This window comes from Ciconia boyciana, chromosome 1 (genome assembly GCF_034638445.1).
Source record: "Ciconia boyciana chromosome 1, ASM3463844v1, whole genome shotgun sequence".
Taxonomy (NCBI): domain Eukaryota; kingdom Metazoa; phylum Chordata; class Aves; order Ciconiiformes; family Ciconiidae; genus Ciconia; species Ciconia boyciana.
In genome coordinates this window covers 118,572,807-118,590,025 of record NC_132934.1, presented here as the reverse complement: position 1 = coordinate 118,590,025, position 17,219 = coordinate 118,572,807, and the positions used below count along the sequence as shown (strand labels likewise).

The 17,219-nt window shown below is 43.7% G+C and overlaps 1 long non-coding RNA gene across 1 annotated transcript; it reads right to left on the bottom strand.

Moving 5' to 3' along the window:
- Positions 1-9,786: 9,786 nt before the first annotated feature.
- LOC140643924 (uncharacterized) lies at positions 9,787-12,538 on the bottom strand. The gene is made up of 3 exons (XR_012039692.1): positions 12,450-12,538; positions 10,682-10,733; positions 9,787-9,991 (listed from the first exon to the last, which is right to left on the bottom strand). It is a non-coding gene; the product is annotated as an uncharacterized lncRNA (long non-coding RNA).
- Positions 12,539-17,219: the final 4,681 nt, after the last annotated feature.

The window sequence follows — 17,219 nt, the reverse complement described above, 5'->3', positions numbered from 1 at the left end:
GAGGAGCACGCAGCCTTCCCCCCCTTCCCCTCACTGGACCTAACCAACAGCCCAACCAAGGCTGCTCCAGCCCAACTCAAGACCCTAGTCCCTTGACCAGCTTCTCTCCTGTGCCAGAGCAGCCCTGTACTGAAGCCCTGACGTGGTGCAGGGACTCCCATGGCGCTGGGAAGTGGGGAACAGTGGCATTGCAGGGCACTTCCAGCACCCACTAACGGCATCTCATCTGCTTCATGCCATGCTCTTATCTTACGGCATGGTCAAAAAGTGGATAAGTTGTCTTGCATGTGCTGTAAGGACATGTCTGCCAATGGCTGTTTACTCTAGAGCATCTCTCATGAAGCAACTTGAAATGCCAGGACTATGGAGCCCTCAAAGGCTAGGCTGCAAGAGCAGGGAAAAAAAAGAGTGATTCTTTATTTTTAACATTTATGTGCTTTGTCTATAGCTTTATCCCCCAAATGATGAGTTTCTCTATTGCTAGTCTTCAGAGTGAATCTGTCTCCCTTTTCTTTTTGATGCAGCTCCAAGCTCTGGAAAAAGTAAATATTTAGTAAGGTAAATACTTATAAACAATTACATCACACTTTGTTGCCATGGTATAATCACAGATGCTCAGCAGAGTTAATACCATGTGCAGAGCGTATGCCTAAGAGAACAAAGTACATTGGCTTATACACTGAGGAACTTTAGTGATATATGCCAAATTTTATTGAATAAGTATGGCTTAAACCCCACTAATTTCTTGTTAAGCATTTTTAACCAGAAGATGAGTACTTCCTCAGCAACCTTCTTCTGCACCCCAGAGCCAAAGGTTTGCACATCTTGGTGAATAAGATGCCAGTTTACTTCTCTCAAAAATCCAGTAAAATTTTACACTACCAACTGTGAGACAGTTTTAGATTAACAAACCCAACAGGGCGTTACCCAAACCTTCCCAGATCCCGTCTTTCTGGCAATTTGTGCCAAAACTGCTGCTTGACACATCAGCGTTGTTTTTATTTTCCACTGATTGAGACTAAATAGAAACATAAATTATCATTTCTTTGTAAGAGTCCAGAACACCCCTGATGACTGCAATGCCTCTGTCCTGGCTCAGGACACGAGACACAAAAGAAAATGGAGCTGAAGTAAAGAATGGCAAAATGGTATTACAACATCCCTGACTAAAGAGTACAAGCAGGGCTCTTGTTGCCTGCAAAAGGCAGAATTTCCTGGTGTGGAAAGGGCAGCCCAACAGCAGAGGTTCTTCTTCATGTCACATTGCCCAAAGGTGAAGGTGGACTTCACTTTCTCACTGTGATGCACATGTTGTAAGGAGCATCTGGCTGGATGTTGCACACAACTTTCTACTTGCTTATTGTACGTGTTGAAAGCCTAGACAATAATTTTAAAGGATTCCTTCTAAGACTGTTTTTTTCAGAGTTCCCATGAATATTCCATTTGGAAAGAGCAGGAATTATTATAATGTTCTCAGGGAATACATATGCTGCTGTGTGTGGGCCAGGTCTTTGCACGAGGCCCACTGCCCTGTGGAACGAGACCTGCCCTGTGGGCCAGGTCTATCTTTGAAGATACGTGCCAGGCTTGTAAGGTTTAAGACAGTGAGGGAGGAATACTCTGCTCATGCATGGTTGTCTGGTGCTGTTTCAGGTGCCCCAGGGTATCCTCCTGGATCCAAGCTGCTGCTCCAAGGGGTGCAGGACTTCTCTAGTTCACATGTAACATCCTGGTGGTGATGGCTTGAACGCTCCAGGGCACCTCAAATGGCCAACAGCAGACTAGGTGGACAGACCACCATGCACTAGGTGCCTATGCTTAACCAACAGACTCCTGACACAAAGGGAAATTTTAACACCTGCTGAAATAAAATGACCTGACCTCAAGCCTGATTAGGCTTTCACAGAGCCCTTATTTCCTAGGGATTTTCTTTGGGGTGGTAGAGCTCATAACGCTGATGGGTCAGCATGGGAATGCCTTACGCCCCATCCCTTCAGAGAAATTGTCTTGCCAGACCACTAAGGCGGGTGGGTGGGACTGGCTTCTTGGTGATGCAAAAGCTTCTGAAACTGAGAAAATGCCTACACCAGCAGCGTTTGTAGCCAAGGTATCTGTGAATGTATGTGCTAAGTTTAATCAAGCGGAGCCTGCTAGGAGCCATGGGAGGATAAGGCAGCTGCTGGCCCCATTGGGAAGCCCATGCTGCCACATCCTCAGCAGTGTGTTCCCTGAGCTGGCCAGGCTCTAGCTCTGCAAAGGGCTGATGGGGCATCTACCTGTTCTGGCATTGCACCCGTGACTGTGATTTAAGGATGCAAAAATGTTTGGAAGGAAGTGTAGGCATAATTTACAATTTGCATTGCCTGAGCTGTTGAAAGGGCTTTCGGGTAACCTGCCCACACAGACATACACTGCAAAATACAATACAGGATATGAAGTGATATAATCTTAAAAAACATAGGCTGGCTTGGAGTATAGCTTAGTTCAATAGAGACCACTTAATGTTACATGCCCTCAGTTACCTTCCTTTTAACCCTCTGTTGGCATTTCTGTGCTCTCTGGCTGCAAATCCCTAAGGGCAGGGACCTTTTCTCACTCAGTGTTTATTGCAGAGAGAGGCATTGGTCCCGAATGAGTCATGAGGTACTAATGTCATTCTGAGTAGGTATGGGTCATCTCTAGTTTTGAGCTGGTGTAATTGCAAGTTTGCAGAGATCTGTGACACCGCACCCATTTAAGAGAGTGGAATTTGGCTCATTACCCATGAAGAGCTCTGTAATGAGGATTAGCCATCCACATGAGTTAGCCTGCAGAAGTTAAAGTTATTAAAAATTTCCTCCATAACTGAGAAGCCACGAGTTTTGTTTATGAATTCCCAACACAGCTGAAAGAGTTTTCTGTTTGTCTTTAACTAGGAGAAAAGTAGCATTACCTATGCTGAGATAGAGGGCAGAAGAAAAGGACAGCCTCTCTCTGTCACCATTTGTAAATGCCACTTTTAAAGCTCTGTATAGGACTTTCATCCAGTGTTTATGGGTGCCTTCCTTTGTTCTCAGAAGTCACAGGCGAACGTCTCTCCTGAGAACACCCCTATCTGCGGGCATCATGCGAGACCAGAAATCACCTCTCCCTTGCCACCTCCACCCAAAAGCAATACAATACACCATTATAAGCATCAGATGCAATTTTTTCGTGACTGAAGTGCCGGAAGGAATGGAATTAGCAGGAGAGTTTCCAGCCTGGAATGATTTGACTTGTAATTCCTGAAACTGACATCCCTATCTGACACTGGCAAAACCCACCTGACACAATCCAGGGACTCAGACCCATTTATACAAAGAGCTGACAGCTATACCAATGCCGTCCTTACTGAATGGCTGCCGTTGCCTTAACTTCATTGCAGCAAAGCAGAAAAAGCCCACCTATTGCTCTTCACTGTAGAAGATGCTGTAATTTCCTGCTGTTTTCTTAACAAGCCGAGCTACCTAACAAGGAGCGTTCCTGGGGATCCAGATAAAACTGCCTCCCAGGCTAGAGCTTACAGGCAAATAGCCACCCCCACCCTTGGCAATACATAGCTCCGGGCAGGGCTTTGGCTGCCCCTGGAGCAGAGGGGTGATACTTCACAGCACCTGCGGGTCTGACACCTGCGTTGTTGTTTAATGGCTTCCCTATCGCAAAGAACACGGTTGGGAATGCATCTCCTTGCATCTCTTTGAACTTTGTTAATTCTTTGGGACTGGATAAGTACATTGATAATTAGGCAAATATGTTTGTTCCAACATAGCAGATAAATCTCAGCTGTCTCCATTCATGATGGAGCATGCAATAATCGTGTTGTCTATTTATATGCTGCATTTGACTTCCTTCACTTGTCTGTACCTCCATGCAGTTTGTGACCTGGGAGTAATATATCCCCTGGTAACTACTAAATGCATGTACCTTCCAGCTCAGGGGGCCTGAAGCTACTTATTCCTGCAAGCTGGATGATATATGAGACTTAAGTCTTGCCCTGTTATTTTTATTTTTTCAGCTAAGTATCCCTTACTGGATACCGCCACCATTTGTACTGGGCCAAGTGGATTTTTGGTCTGACTCTGTGGACTGTTTTTGTGTCATAAAACCTGATGACTTAGAAGGTGGATCCAGCACTTCCCAGTTCCAGAGGACTGTGGTTTTTCTAACCCCCCTTAGAAAAGCTGTTTCTAACTCTGGTTAGCCAAAAGTGTTTCCACATGAGCTGAGCAGCACCTGGCTTTGACCCTGTGAACACGTACAAGACTCAGTACACACATATAGAAAGGGAATTATATTGCTGTGGAGAAATTGAGTTTGTGGGAATGTGAGAAGATTACACCACATTACATCCAAATTTGCACCACCTATGAAATTTAAATGAAATTCATATTTCGTATGAAATATGAATTATTAGTCTGGACAAATTAACAATGAAACATTTAAAACTCTTTAGTATTTATTACCTCCTAACTCCTCATGCAATGCTTCAAACCAATTGACTTCATCAAACCTGCCTATTTGATATAAAATTTGGATGTTCAGTTCATCAAAGCATATGTTGAATGTACTGTGTATTCAGTCACAAGCAAGGACTTTGCACTTCAAACACTGATATCTAACACTTTGCAGCAAACTGTCTATTATCGCTGTGTGCAGCAAAATAAGCTTAGTTCTATATCACAAAGTCATACGTTGTAGGATTTTTAAGAATTAATTGGAGAAAGAGTTACCAGCGATGTAATTTAGTGATTGCTGCAGCATTGCAGTTACAGAGAACTGTGGGCGAGACACTACCGTAGGCGAATGAAGGCGGAGGTGTTATATGGTCCCAGGTATCCATCCCACTTCATCCTGTTTCCCTCGATGGGTGTTATAGAGGAATGGGCTTGGAGCATCAGGAGGGAGGTCAGCTGGCGCAGGTACGGGCAGACCTGTGCCGTTCCCCACACTGCCAGACTGCCTGCCTGTGTTTTGCCTGCTGCTGAGGGAAAAGGACCCAGTCTGGAGTGCAGCAGAGCTGATCCTCCCCACAGAGCTACCGGCAGCCTGGCTGTTCAGCTCAGAAGTGGCTGGCGGTGAGCCTGCAGGTGGCTGGTAGTTTGTGGGATGTATTTCCGAGACATATTACAAGAGTGGCTTTTAATAGCAGCTGTGAAAACCCATGGCCACAGCTCCCTGATAATCCATTCTAGTTCTTTGCTTCAGCGTGGGAAAATAATGCCGAAAAAGTGTTGTGGAGCTCCGAAAGTCAAAAAGAGTCTCCTTTTGGTTTTCTGTTTCATTGAACTGCAAATAGTATTTGTTAGGGCTGCATTTTCTCTTTCTCTCCCACTTCTCTCAAGTCAGCTTCCTCTGCAAAAGAAACATTTTATTTACTCTTCTCAAAATGCTGTGCATTATTTGCACAAATTTTCAGTCATGTGATTCAAAATTTTAATGAATAATGAAATAGCAACCGACCCAGCACTTGTACTGGAACATTCACGTGGGAAGGGTATTGAGGAACAGCAGTTTTACACAACCACGCTGCTAATTAGGCTCTGGGCAAAGCAATACCATTGTTGAAAGAATAGAATATATTGTCCTTTCTCCATCGAGTCTCTTGAGAAAAAACAGGCCGAGGCCAAGAGCGTAATGGCATGCAACAGATGGTACCATCTGGGCAGCACAGGCGTTGCGGCACTGGCAGCCTACCCTCCAGCCGGAGCGGTCGTACTCTTGGCTCCCTATTAAATGCGTGGGAGACACATGGAAAGCAGTGGCACAGGGCAGCAGGTATGTGGGGATGGAGTCAGACCCTGCTGCCAGCTAGGCTAGCCTCACCGATGGTGATGGCACCGCTGCAGTTTGTGCCAGTTAAGAAGCTGGCTTGTAGGCAGCAGCCTGTATTTCCTCAGCTTTAAAACCACGTGTAAGGCAATACAGCACATAAAATGAGAAAGGCAGTCCTCTGCGACTGCCTTAGGCTGGCTGCAAATCCTCTTTTCAGCCCTGCTGGTGTCACCACGGAGGTTACGGATTTGGAAGAGCCTGAGCCCAAACCCTTGGGCCCTATTTTCTCTCTTCTTCGCAATCCTCACCCAAGGCAGCAGCATGCGTAGCCCCCGGCCGTGCTGCCCCAGAGGGGCACCTGCCAGCGGGCGCTTCCCGGCGCGTGGGATTAGTCAGCTCCGCTGGGAAGAGGGCGAGTGTGCTGGAGGGGAAGGAAGAGGGTCTTTGGGGTTTACTGCACTCCCCCCCCCCCCCAGTCCAAGGGTCCCCACTGTTTTTTTCCTGCCACCACTCACCCCCAAGCTTTCTGCAGGACAGCTGGGACAGGGAAGGGGACATTTCACACCAACACTTTCCCCCCTGCTTTAAAGCCCCCCTCTAGTGTTCTCAGAAATTTTGCTCCTCTTGCAGCAGGGGGTCTGCAGGAACGGGCTCACTGAGAGCTGCTCTGCACAGGGAACCGGCATGTTGGTGTTATCCTGGAACTTCCATTTTGGTGTAACAGTGGTCTCGTTCCTGGAGCACACAATTATTCTGCCACATGGTTATTTTTAACATATATATGTTTTTGACGCATTTGATTCCAAAGGGGCATGAAACACATCAGAAAAAAATAGTGTCTGTGTGTGGGCGACTCATGCCATTGTAATGGCAGCAGGTGAAGCTCAAGCTTGAACTCCTGCAGTATGAGCTTCCACAGGGCAGTATCTCTGTGCTGACAGCATTGCCCGATATGGAGGAGAGTAAGGTTCATGTCTTCAGCTTGGGCCTGCCTTCCAGCAGAGTAGGTTTGCTGTTAGGTTGGGTGGGCATGAGCTCTGCATATCTAGAGCAGAGAGACTGGGTCATTTGAGTTGGTTTGCCCAGCTGAGGAAGCAATGTTCCCTCCTTCCTCCCCTCCCCAAATCCATGCTCAGCAAGGGTTGCTAGCTCAGGCGTAGCACAGGGCTCTAGCATGGCTTTTGTGGTTATGGGACTGTATCCTGACAGCTCAGAGGATGGGCAGATCCCCCTAACATCTACCTGGTCGCACCCACAGAGACACGCTGGTTGTAGTGCCTTCGCTACTTATCTGCTGCTCTGCCCTGCGTGTGGGATGCTCATGCTGATTTTTATTTGAAAGTGCTCAGGTGTTTTCCAATGTGCAACGAGAATATTTTTAAAATTACCAAAATTTTTTGCAGGATATGAGATCTGTTTCCTGCCTAGCTCTACAGGCAGCTCCTCTGAGTTGTGAAGCAGAAAAAAAGAAGTCTGGGCACAGTAATAATTCTGCCTGTTATTATGGAGCAGTAATTATTGTGCCTGACTGTGTTAGTGGACCGCGATCTCTCTTGCTCTCTCCGCCATCCCCCAAACAATATTGCTTCTGGCTAACTAAGAAGCCAACGCAGAATGAAACACCTGTATGCTGTGTGTAATAAACGTAGTTGGAAGAGGTTCCCTGGAGACCCATCTGCACTACTTGCCAGTGTCTTTACTGAGGGTGAATTGGAAGGGGAATCCATTAAAAAGAATGGGGGAAAAATCAATAATATAATTAGAAAACATTATATGAGGTAATGATGCCAATTAAAGAGCAATGCACCCATTTACAGCGGGCTTGGACTGACTGGCGAGGGTGAAGGGGTGCGAGCCCCGGTGGTGCACGCATCCTGCTCCCCTGGCTCGGGGCTGGCGCCGCTCCCGGCACTGTGCCACAGCACGTCTTGGTGCCATGCCGGGAATCCATGGGCGCCCGAGGGAGAGCCTAGCGGGGGCAAAACCTCTCCTCCTGGTCTCGGCAGGCCAAGGCAGACCCATGGCTCGAGGCAGGCATGGCTGGGGGGTTGCTGCGCAGGTGTATAGGGTGAGGCTTCTGGATAACTCGGCTCATCCATACAAGTAGGAGAAACACCACCCATAAACACCCCAGAAACAAACAGAAAACAGCAGAGCAGCTGGAGAAACACTCACCCAGGGAGAAAGCAAGGAGAGATCTGGGAGCAGAGCTCCCGTCTGGGGAAGGGTCTTGAACAGTGCTTTAGGGAAGTGTACAGTGGTGTCTGATCTGCTCGGCGTTCAGAGAATGGAGACGGCTTGCCTGGTCGCTTTACATTAGAAGAACTGCACAGAAGAAATGCCTTTTCTTCTAATGGAAGCAATTCACGTGTTCCCAAACACTGGTGAAGATTCTGGGTTCAAAGGAGCATGCTAGGGAGAATGCCAATTTTAGCTAATGCAACCACACAAGAAACTCCTTTTTCATATTTCTTAGTATTCTTTAGAAAAGGATGAAATAAGTATAACCTCCAAATAATATTAAAATCTGGGGAATGGTTTTGAGTGGGTTGAGCTATGCTCTGCATAGCATAAATGCTTATATATTACTTGTGGGTAAAGAAGCAGTAGATACACAGTAAAATGTATGAAACATCTGACAGTACAAAACGAAAGGAAGTGAACTTCTATTTTATGTTCTTTTACTTTAAAGAGAAAGTCCCTCCCTGAGCTCTCAACAAACTCCTTAGCTTTCTCCAGCTGGGGTCAGGTGTGATTACACAAAACTAGAATTGGCTGAAATTTGCTAATGATTATTTATCAGAGCAGGAGCTTTTTCAACAGCAGAATATTTGAGGACTTTTAATTTTCTTCATACTGCTTTTCATTGGGCTTTTCTTTTAAGCCCTTTCCTTTCCTTCAATGGGAGAAGAAGAACCGATCAAATGATGGGAATCCTGTTTGTGACTCCATGGCAGCTCTTTCCTTTTCACATGCTGTGCAAGGAAAACTACGGTATTTTTGTATGAATGTTTCACATATTTGCACCCATCTCTACAAACATGAAATGTGCACTAACCTAACATCTATGTCTCCACTCATGGAGGTTAGGTTGGTTGATGAATGCATATTTGCAGGCCGAAAATATTCATGTTGGTCTGCATAAAAGTTTAGCTTTTCTCTGTTCTCTGTAAAATGTGAAATATTGTCAAGAGTTTGAAGTGATGAGAGGGAGAATACCCTATATGTTATATTGCCCTATTCTTGCCTTCAGCTATGACTCCTTTGTTTTCGTGGCTGCCTTGGTCATAATTGAAGTTAAAAGCAATTTCCACCATTTTAATCCCAAGTCCCAGTTTTTCTCCCCTTATGCCTGTAAATTGTTTTTTTTTTTAACTTAAGTCTCCCCCTTGGTATTCAGCTTAAATACATGGGTAAACATTCACAGGACCGGGTCTTAACAGTACAGACATTTGGTTCGAGGAAAGGGTTATCTTGCATCTGTTGTTCAAGAAAACAGGTACTGGAAAGTGGTACTTCTCCCTTCTTCACGGGCTCAGATGATGCTGCTTCTCTCTTCTCCATTCCTCGCAGCCCATCAGCTGCACGAGGGTAACCAGCACTTTATGCATCGTTCCTCTGAGGCTATTGCTACTCTCCCCTTCTTTTCCTCTCTCAATCTCGGCTGATGCTCAAGGGAGAGGAAAGCACTTAAGTTTCTCTTTTGGGGCTTAGTCTACATTCCTTTCAAGTCTCCAGGATGCTAAAGGGGACCTGTGGGGGCTTACCATAAATAAAGTATAGTTTTAGTTAGACATTAGACATTAATGTCTACACATCTACACATTAGACATCCCCCTGTCCCCTCCTCTCTCTCTTCATCTCTTTGACTTGCGCTTTCATCAACAAACAAAATGAGTTTGCAGCCAGTGCAGTGGATGAGGATGCAGCAATGTCGCTTGAGGTATGTCCTTTCTGCACAGGAAAAACACAACATTACCTCCTTCTTTAACCAAGCATGTGTCCTCCATATGAGCTGGGTGAGTGAGTGGAGCAAACCGAAGAAATGTGGGGCAGAGGGATGCCCTCATCCTGCAGGGAAGCAGCAGAGCCCCATGTGGTGGCCCGGCCCTTCTTGCAGACTCCAGACGACACATGCTTTAGCTCTGCTTCTCATCTAATGTTACTGTAATTACCAGGGCTCTTCCAACTCGGCTGAGTGCTACAGGCAGGAGGTAAAATGAAGGCATGATTAAAATAATTGCTAGGTGTGGCTGGTCTCATGGTGCTCAGGCAGCTGAGGGAGCACCATGTCATGTTCACATGAGCCAGGAATCAAGCGCACATTGCTTCTCTGCACAGAGGCTGCCAGGCGCAAAGGTGGTAATAATCTTCTGCAGGGCGCAAAAGGCAAGGTTGCTGCCACCATCGAGTTTAGGAAAAATGACAGGAAAGACATATCAAATGAGAACTTAAGTCGGTGTTTTTCTATACACATGCCTTTTGATTTGAGAACTTCTTAGCTAACCACAAATACCCTTTCTGAATAAAGCCCTATTTATCACATATATACATGACTGTTAGCATGTCTTTAAACATACTGCAAAAACAAGGCAAATCCCACTTTCTTAGTGGCTGTGTGTTCGATGAACCATAGCCTTGTATGTGTTTTCAGTTATACTGACTCAAGCTGAATACTCTTTTGTAGAGTGTTGATTTAAAATTGTTCTTCTTCCCCTGGAAATATTACAAGCTGGCAGGAAATATTTTACCTGGAAGTCCCCCTTTTTCACATAACAGTGGTTCAGGCATATGGTTTCTTTCAAATTTTGGGACACTGAAGTATAGTTAATAAGGCTGTTACATGTGCTGCTTATGGATTTGCTATTATAGTCCAGCATCCCATTCTTACCTCTTTCCAACTCTAATAATCTTGTTGGAGGATCTAGGAGGGGAAACTCCAGCTGTAAGACCAGAAAAAAAAGGGGGAATCAGAACAGTCTGTTAAATTTGATGACATTTTGTATTACAATACATACCCTCTAGTTGATCAAGCTGTCTTCCTTGGCCAGTGCTTCTTCTCCTTTAGTCCAGTGCTTCTTCTCCTTTCAGTCCTCCTTTTCAGCTGCACCTCAGCCAACAGATGTCCTGATTTTATCAGATTTGTGCTGGCCAGCTACAACCAAAACCCAGCTTCGCTGAACTTCCTCAGCAGGCCCACTGTGCCAGGGCTTATTTGAAAAATAGCGGTGTTGTCTATTGTTCTGTATTAACATACTGCCCTCCCAAATAAGACTGCTCTGACAAGCAAACACAGTTGTCCTTGGACGCCAATGAGCGCCAAGAGCTTCTGTGCTCCCCTTCTGAGATTCATTTCAAAAGTCTGACCAATAATTCAGATTTCATTTGCAGGTCTCTATGGCTGCTCTTTGCCACTCTGGCAATGTGAAGCAGGCACACGCCAGGTTACAGTAACTGGGAAAATGAAGCGTGAAGCTGTTTTTAAGTCTAGAGAAATGCGTAGTATGTCGGTGAATCTGGCTGTTTGAGTCACAGACAGTCTTACAAGAGTAGATTTCATCTCATCATTACAGTCACTGCCTGCTAATAACAAGTACAGGTCTTAAAATATTATTTAAAAGTCATTCAAATTTAATAAAGTGCTTTAGTCATTAGAAATGTTTGGCTTAGAGTCAGTCTGTCACATTGAATTGCCGCAGCATGTCACATTATAATTTCCTATTTTATTTCACACCCAATCCTTCTCACCCTAATGATTTTATCAGAAAGCAAGGTAGGGTAAAATGAAGTGCTTGCAGACACAAGGAACAAAGTTCATATCTGATGTAATGGTGTTGAAATCGGTGACTTAACACCGGATGTAAAATTGGATCAGTGGCACCACAGGACACTGAAGCTGTAGTACACTTTCTAGGTAATAAGTATCATCAAAGGCCTCCATTTTTTGAAGACCCGCAGTACAGATTATAGGATATTATGCATTCTTTTCAAAATACTTCATAAATGCTAACTAATCTGTCTCTACAACTCATTTGTGAGACAGGCATTATAATTTTCATCACTGTTTAGCAGACAGCTTATCCATCTCAATTTCTTTACCTGCTCTCTCTCTCAAAGCTACACAGAGATTTAACTGCAAAGTTTGGACTGGAGCTCCTGGGTACTTATAATCAGAATATTTCCATCAGAAATGCTCCACTTGCTTATGATGTAGGACCATCTTCCCACCTAACTAAAATTAGAAAATACCTCTGAAGTGTCATTTAACCCTAAACTGTTCAAATCGGAATGAATTTGGGCAATCCGTTCTAAGCACATTTCAGTCAATAAGACATACTTGATTTTTTTTCCTTAGCTGATGTAACAAACCTCATTTGTTGTAACAGGGAAGAGTTTAACTGCTCACTACACTTCTCATTTAATGCAGATAGTTATCCTTAGCCCAGATTTTTTTTTTACTGTATGACTTTCCTTAAAAGAATATTGATTTGGAACAGAAAATCAAAACTTGAGGCAAAGGAGAGCAGAGGTGGAATTTCTTGGAAAGCACTGGGAAAGCAGATAAAGGCTGAAGGGCGAGGAGAGACCACTGCCTGCACTGTAGGCAGTCGGGCAGCGAGACGCTGCCTGATTCTGCTCAAGAAGTGAGTTCCCCTTACCTGAGAGGAGTGCCACTGGCTCTGACACAGAGGAGGGCATCAGTCTTTCTCCTTCTTTCTTTCCCTCTTTCTCTCTCTCTCTCTTTTGTTTTTTTGGGTCCCTAACAAGAACAAAATGTTACAAAGCCTTGTTTATAATTCTGATTCAGAGCAGGAAAATATTTTAAAATCTCAAAAAGTTTTGCAAGATGGGAAAACCGTTTCCCAGACAGGTTTAGCAATGTCTTCCAGGACTTTCAAACAGCTGTGAAGCAAGACTGCCCCTCAGCCTAATCCATTTTGGCTATCCCGGTTAAATGAGTCTTTTCAAAGTATTATATCATGACTTCATTAAATCCCACAAAACTGTTTCCCCAGGAAATAACTTCGAGCCAACTGGATTCTAACTACCTGCTGTATCTCATGACCCCTTAATAATAAAAAACATGGTTGCAATAAGTCTGCGCATTGTGTTGCTCACTTTCCCTTGCTCTGTAGCCTAACCTGTCAAAGGGGCAATTAGAAAAAATCTGTTAAGGCTTCACTAATTTCTTTCCTCATTTCCTTTAGCAATCCTAGTAGCTGCCCAGGATACTTAGTCTTCCTTAAGAGCATTCAATTTTTGGCACAAGACTTTCCATTTGTATCTGCTCATAATCTGTCTCCTCCTGTCATATCCGGAAATATGATCCCTTTGTTAAACAGTTAATTTGCTTCTCTTTGCAGAGGGAAGAGAGGGAGAGAGAGGCTGGAGGACTGCCTAACAAACCTGCAAGATCTTCCTTCCTTTTATTCCACGCTCAATTATTATTTCTTACTTTTATCTTTTTTTTCTACTGCAAAAAGCATTTCATCCTTTCTATACACATCTAAAATACACAGAAGATCAAACTACCCTTATAAATGTGCTCCTGGACTAGATCCTTGGCTGGGAAAAGCTGACACATCCCTGCCACAGGCAACAGAGCAACCTGGATTTATACCAGCTGAGGCTCTGATCTAGACGTAACAGTTTGCCCTTGCCTATTTGATTTTGATTAAACCTCCAACGTGTATGGTCTTCATCGTTTGTTTCCTCCTTGCATGGCTTTAAATGAGAGAAAAGTCCAGTTACACTCATTTGTGTGCAATATAACTGAAGTGAAAGTGCTCTAGAATTCAAATAAAGAGCTAAATTTGACTTTACTTCTTTCTCTGTGTGCTGCATCACCCCAGAGCTCCTCACTTCTGATGTGGTGCTCGCTGGTGACACGGCTGCAGTCCGGCAAGAGGCAGGGATGAACCAATGATGGTTGCGTGGAAGGGGCAGCAGCAGCGGATGGCAAACGTGTTGAATTTCTGAACAAAGGTCTGAAATGGTGATGCTTTGCTCGAATAGATAAAACCGTGTTGGCAAAATACTTCTCTATACTGTCCAAATGGTTTTAATGGTCAGTGAAGACAAAATGCTCTCTCATTAAAAATGTGTGAAGAAAGCTGCCATGGAAATAAAGCCCCATTCACCATAGTAGAGTCTGCTACTGATGCTTATTTGTAACAGCAGAGCAATAATTAAGATTGCGGCCTTCCTTGCTAATCACTGGCGATGTCTATCAGCAGACAGCAGAGCTGCCTTAAAAAGCTTGGGAAATGCCCTGCAATTCAGATGTAAAACCGACAGAAAACCACGCTCCTGGCAAACAAAAGGCAAGAAATTCCTTCCTCCTCCCTTAAGATGTCACTGCCTTTTTTCTAGCTGGGTTTTTCAGTTCTTTGGTTAGGTTCTCTTTAAAACATGAAGGTGCCCGTGATAAAGTGGCTATTGAGTCTAAGAACAAGAGAGGAATGAGAGCGAGAGAGAGCGCAGAAGTCAGGGCTTTCTGGGTCTGGCTGCAGTTTTATTCACGTTTGCATCATCGCAGCAATGCCATATTTGTTGCGATACTACAAGATGTGGGTTTCCAGGGCAAGAGCCTGGAGCTTGTTTACTTATTTTCTGGACAAGGAATTTTTTTTCAGAAGTTTGGAAATATGTCCGTCTCCAGCTATAGGAGCTAGATTTGGAACCAGGTAATGGAAATAAAAAGAGTTACATGCTAAATGTTATCTGAATGCTTTGGATATTTTTCATTCTTTCATTAAAAAAAAAGAAAAAGAAACTGACTTTGAATATGTGAGACTTTGAACCTGAAAAAAAAGGCCCACCTAGTAAAGTGCTTGGTCTAAAATACAGAAATCATGTGCTTAGAGGAAATGCTTTCCGCAATACCTGATATTGAAGAGGAAGGGTATGTTACATGATGCATTTTCTCCAGAGCTGCAGATGGGCTATTGTGCAGCTGTATTCTTCAGCCACATTTCCACAGTGATGCTCTTGTTCAAGCACTGAAATCTCCCGAGTTTCAAATGGGGCTCCCCAGGCACTTTAAAAGTGGGATTTCAGCGACCATGTCACCCAGGTGCTTCTGAAAACCCCAGCTAGATGCTATTGTTGAAAATAATTAGATTTCAGTGAAATAACAGGCTAAAGTTTAAGAACATGCCTAACTATTTCGTATCAAAAGTGAGAGACAGGAAACATTCCCAAACCAAACAGAAATATTTTCTATTTAGTCTTGTCCTCTCATCTTGCATTAAGAGCGGCTATTTCCATTTCCAATCTCAGGTTGACACAGAGGGCTATAGCAGGACTTTAACCACTCTCGTCTGACCCGGGTTCACAACATCTGTGTTTTGCACGGGACACTTGCGGCATAGACTAACTTGCTGGTGAGAAACCGGCTCAGGACACTGCTTATGCAGCAGACTTTCCAGTAGGATGACTGTTTTCCTTTTTTGCATAAATAATGTGGAAAAAGGATGTCCACAGGTCTTTATGAGAGGAAAATAGGACAAAGAGAAAGAAACTATTTGCATTGTTAACAGAAGGTTTAGATGATAGTTTATCTCTGTGGAATGCAAACGAGTGGCAAGATGAATCAGGGTCTATTATTCTTATCTGACAGAATGCAAAGTTGCCAAGGAACAGAAAGTCCAGTGTAGGATTAAAACTATCTATTGTTAAGAGATGAAAAACTATTATATTGCTTGTAGCATGTATTTTAGAATTAGCCTGAAAACTTTTATAGAGTTCCAGATTTTTGATTATTGTATCAATTTAACATCTTCTGTATGGAATATCCTCTGATTTCTGGATAGTACCAAACATATAAAATTCTATCTTTAGACATTAGCTAAAACAAAATTTCACTCTCACTATGTATAGAATCTCCCAAGTGCAGTCTAGTAAGTGTGCATAGTCATTTCCTTGAGTACATTTCTAATATAGTCTAATGCATGCCAATTTGTACAAGGGACAAATGTCACCTAGGAAAGGAAAATGGGACTAAATACCTCACACCCACTGAAATCCATAGGATTCAGTTTCCACTGAACTCAGTGGGACAGTTGTCAATAAAGGGTATGACAACCTTTTAAAAGTGATGTGAGATTTCCCTGCTCGTGGAAATGTTAAATTAACAATGCTGTTTCAAGCCAGGCACAGGCCTGAGCTTGTTTCCATTGAAATCAGTGGTGATGCCCATACTGGTCTGTATGGTTCAGGTCAGTCTTTCAGCAGCATTAAACACCCTGGGGCTGTCTCCCACTTTACCTCCCAGTAGTTCAATCCTGATTTATATCAGAGCCACTAGTTACCACCAAAACAAACTCAAACCTGGTGCTGCAGTTCCTCAAAACTGTGATCTGAAGAGAAAAAAGTAACAGTTGTTCTTGGGCTTGATATAGGTCTCTCAGGGAAATGTGATGGCCCGTGATATACAGGAGTTGAGGCTTTTGGCTCTCTCCCTCGTGGTGGCACCCAGGTCTAAGGAGATTTAGGAACTGGATTTTTTTACACTCTAAGTAGTCCAACCTTGTCATTTAGTGTGGCTCTCTCCATTGGCTCATGTGGGATCCTAGAAGAGCACATTGGACTAGATGTCTAATTCTTCTGTGGCAAAACTAGAGGAGATGAGTCTCTCCCACCACTGAGATGTAAAGCTTGCACCTCTCTTTATAGAGTGATGTGGCTACCTGAAACCATAGATTCTCCTTGAGCTTTTGCACTGCATCAGGGTAAATGTGCAGCTGTGGGAGCTGTGTGTGTATAAAGAATGTATGTGTAAAGAAAATAATGGAATCTAAGATGGAGCACGTTGATATCTCACACATCAAAGAGCTAGGAGAGTAAGTAGAACAACAAAAACAATTGTTATGTTCTTCCACTCTCTTCCAGTTTCTTGATATGCAAGTGAATCACCATGGATTCCTGCATAGTATGTTTTTGTAAGTGGGTATGTTAGCTTGGGGTGGTAGGTCAGGTGCAGATCAGAAGCAATCCTGTTGGTGACAACTTAATTGTGTTGGAAAAAAATGGATTAAGCTCTGAACAGAATAAAGCCCTGTGTATGTGAAAATGTTTGTGGCTCTGGATTTGCTCCATGGGGGATTTGCTCCATGGGGGTTTGAGGATTGTCAATATCAGGTCAAGATTCAGCTCAGTCCGGTGTTTACAGGGAAATTTGGTTCCTACTATTCATATTTTTAGATTGTTTTAGTTGCAGTTGCCCTAATGTTTTCAGACACATTTATGTGGAGCTAATGCAAAGCAAGCATCCCAATTATATGCAACTAAAATGAGAGGTTTTGTATTGCGTAAAGCTGAATACTCTTAAATTGCTCTAAACAGTAATATATGCTGTGGTTGGGGAATACCAAAAAGAAACTTTAATGCAAAGTAAATAATAAAAAATCAGGTTCTTGATCCTAGTT